Here is a 3840-nt window from a genome sequence, read left to right as displayed (position 1 = left end):
CCAAACGGCCTGCCAAATGGCGTGCCAGCCGTTTGCAGGGAAATTTTTTGTTTATTTAAAGGGCATTTGTCATTCATTCCAACACACACTTCAATTCACTTCTTTCTCTCTCTTGTACAATATTAGTCATACTTTCAAGGTCTTCGACTCCGTGCGGGAAACCTAGTACCCGGAGAAGAAGGCCGAAGATTGTATTAGGAGCAGTTTGGAGTTTTGAAGTTGTCACTTTTGTATTCAGAACTCATTTAATCTACTGGTACTTCTATCCCCTTGTCTTTATATTATGTCTTTCGTTATTATGCTTTGTGATATTGTTGCCATGATTAGCGAGTAGTTATCTTTATTGTATGTTATGACGTAATCAGTTATAATGCCGAAACTATATTATGGTTTGTGTATGTTGTCGAAATACTTCCGATTATGCTTTGAACTCAATCGCTTTTCCAACTAATAGAACGTAGTTATTGGCTCTGTTATTCGGAAGTCGTGAACCCCGATTTAGAGTACACTATCTGTGTCATCCCTTGGTAAGAGAAGTCTAACGGATACAACGTGAGTTTGACTGAGGCACACCGATTGTAGTAAGTCCACCGAGCCTTGGATTCCGACTGAGGACTCTTTCGTAGTGAAACATCTAACTAGACCCCTAGTACATTGTCGGTCCTAGACCTTGCTAGTGTAGTCACCAAGCATATAAACTTCGTACGTGCACGCTGAAGCACAACGGTTGTTGTAAGCTGTACCTCTGCTAAGTAAGGCCATGGAACACGGTTAGTGTTGACTAGTACACTTCACCATAACGCGGTCTCAAGCATTGCACCCCACTTGAGGGATTCTTAGTTAATTAAGGAACTGTTTGTTCGAACACATAAAGGATTGGACCGTTAAGATAACCGAACGTATTCATGGAAGTCAGCCTGACTTGGCCATGGTGTTCTTTATGGTTCAACTCTTTTAAGGGCCTAACAATCTTTTAAACCAATCATTAACGAAAGCATTAAGGCACATCGCGTCTTTCGGATATGGAAAACCATGTATTCTATTATACTTAAAAAAGTTTAGACCATTTCGGAATGTTAATACATCACCCAACCGAGTCTCTCAATTGGATGAGTTGTCTGAATATGTATGCCTGTAGTCAGACTGCACGGGTGTCGGGGGTAAGGGACGTAGCTGTCTATTCAGAATCTTTAAGCCTATCGCATTACCCAGTGACATGTCTTATGACAGGGGCGTTTAGGACCAGTGTAGTAAATATAAGGTCACTGCCTATCCATGAGCCAGCATTCCATAATACCAGCAAAGTAGCTGATGAAATCATAGCATGCACTTGTTTTAGCCTTATCTGAATTATAAATTATATCATATTTACTTTGCTTTACTTACTTAATCTAGAAAACCCAAAATTAGGTAATCCTCCACTACTCATGCACCTTAGAATTATCTTAAGTTTTAGATATAGGTTCGATTCTACTGATATCTCAAAAATACGACTCTAGGTCATACTTCCCTTACTCATAATAAGGAGTAGTAAGATTTAGGCCCCGCTAAATATAAATTTAAAACTAGTATCCACTTTTGATAGTAAAAGCTGACGCGTTGCGACCTGACGACATCGCACAAATAAAACCGTCCGTTTTGGCCATATCTGGAACATAAAGTTTTTGGCGCCGCTGCCGGGGAACTGGTATCAGACAATACTGCTCTCTCTGAAACTCATTCACAAGTATTTAAGTGGTGTCTAAGAAAGACAATTATACACGGACTTGGTTGTTGGATTTTCCGAACAGTCTCCAATTATATTGGTACCAAAAGGATCCTGCCTCTCCGTAGTCGGCCTGGCCACTTGGTTTGTTGAATAGTTCGTGCGAAGCTCTATTATCGAAATACCAGGGAATCAGTAGCAAGAACCAAAAACATATCTATAATTAGGATAATTAGAATACCTTAGCTTAGAATACCTTAGGCTACCTTAGATTACCCTAGAATACTTTAGATTAATCAGTAGATCGCCTTAGACTAAATTAGGAACCTAGTTTATCTGTTTAAAATATAAAACAACAAAAAGAGGCATACGCAGTGTATGACCCAAACCCGATCTAGACCAGGGCTGTTGTTATTCGTACCTGATCCAGACGCCATAATCTCTAAAGCACGCAAGGAATCAAGAATCAGAAAACAAACGGCGTTACGCGTTACTTTAGCAGAAAACACTAAACTCTCGATTGAAGGTCGAGGAGGACCAATCAGATTTCCAGATATTCAAGGACACTCGTTCGAGTTAAAACATCACATCATACAACTCATCCAAAATGGCTGTCAATTCCATGGATTATCGAATGACGATCCTAATTCTCACCTCGATAAATTCATATCTCTTTCGAATTCCTACAAGCAGCCAGGGATAGGACAAAATATAGTCCGGCTATACTTGTTCCCCTATTCTCTCACTCATCATGCACAGACATGGTTCGAAGGACTGAAAAAAGATTCCATCACGTCTTGGACGGAGATGGCTACTAAATACCTAACTAAATATTTCCCTCCTTCTAAACAAACCAAGCTTAAGAATGACATCATTAACTTCAAACAAAGTTGTGATGAATCTCTTTACACTGCATGGGAGCGATTCAAAACCCTGCTGAAGAAATGCCCTAATCACCAGTTAGAACGGTCAGCCCAAATCTGCACCTTCTACAATGGTCTTACGCTAAATCATAGGCCGATGATCGAAGCCGCCGCTCAAAGAAATCTGATGAACCAAACCGCAGACGAAACATGGGAGTTGCTCGAGAACATGACAATGCATCATCATGACTGGAACAGTGGCGAAACAACTTCATCATCTGCACCACTCTCCGCACTTAATAATCAAACAGAGGCCATCAAATCCCTCACAGATAAGATGGAGTATCTTGCCAAATAACTTGAAGAAGTGAAGACGCAGGTGCAGCAAGTTAACCAGGTCCAGGCCTGTGTTAATTGTACCAACCCGCAACCCACTGAAGAATATCAAGTTGAGTACGAAAACCCTGACAATTCAGTCTGTTACGTTCAATACCCAGCTCGTAAATCGAATCCCGGATTCAATCAACAACCTAGGGTTAACCAATTCCAAAGAAACAACCAACCTTTTCGCTATCGTTACCCAGCTTATCCACCCCAACAATCTCAATTGACCTACGATCAACCACTTCCACTCACTGGTCCACCAGCTGAGGAAAATTCCCCAACCACCCAAATTACAAAAGTAATCAACCCCACTCTCGGAACTGATGATCAGTTGACACAGTTCATTCAAGGACAACAACAGCTAAATCAGAGAACTGCATCTAGACAAGACCAGACAGAGATACTAATGAGAAATCAACTGGCTCTTCTCAAAAGTCTAGAAACGCAGCTCGGACAGTTATCACAACGCCTTGAAACCCGACCCCAGGGAAGGTTACCTAGTAATACTATCCAAAATCCCCGCATAGAGGAAGCTAAGCAAATGGACTCAGTAATCCCAAGAGAAGAATCACGAAGAAGGTCAGCTAGAATCAAGAATAAATCGACATATACTCAGCAGTTGTCCACCGCAACTCCGGTTCGTGTAACCTATCCTGGAAGGTTATAGGAGGAACCGTCTAAGCTCGATTCCTTCAAACTTGATGGAATATTCCTGGACACCGTGTCCAAAGTGCCTAATCAAAAGAGATATATCCAAAGGCTTCTTTCTACAAAGGAAAAGATACCAGATTCTAACAAAATTCCACTGAATGAAGACTGCTCAGCAGTACTCAGAAACTCTCTACCACAGAAGCTAGGAGATACGGGCAGCTTCATTTTTCCGTGTTC

At 41.2% G+C, this 3840-nt stretch overlaps 1 non-coding gene across 1 annotated transcript; it reads right to left on the bottom strand.

Moving 5' to 3' along the window:
• Positions 1-2561: 2561 nt before the first annotated feature.
• LOC139903386 (small nucleolar RNA R71) lies at positions 2562-2667 on the bottom strand. The gene has a single exon (XR_011778209.1). It is a non-coding gene; the product is annotated as a small nucleolar RNA R71 (small nucleolar RNA).
• Between the last annotated feature and the right edge of the window lie 1173 nt (positions 2668-3840).

Source organism: Rutidosis leptorrhynchoides, chromosome 3, assembly GCF_046630445.1.
Source record: "Rutidosis leptorrhynchoides isolate AG116_Rl617_1_P2 chromosome 3, CSIRO_AGI_Rlap_v1, whole genome shotgun sequence".
Classification (NCBI taxonomy): Eukaryota; Viridiplantae; Streptophyta; class Magnoliopsida; order Asterales; family Asteraceae; genus Rutidosis; species Rutidosis leptorrhynchoides.
Note: the sequence above shows the minus strand (reverse complement) of the source record. Positions and strands in the feature narration are given on the sequence as shown.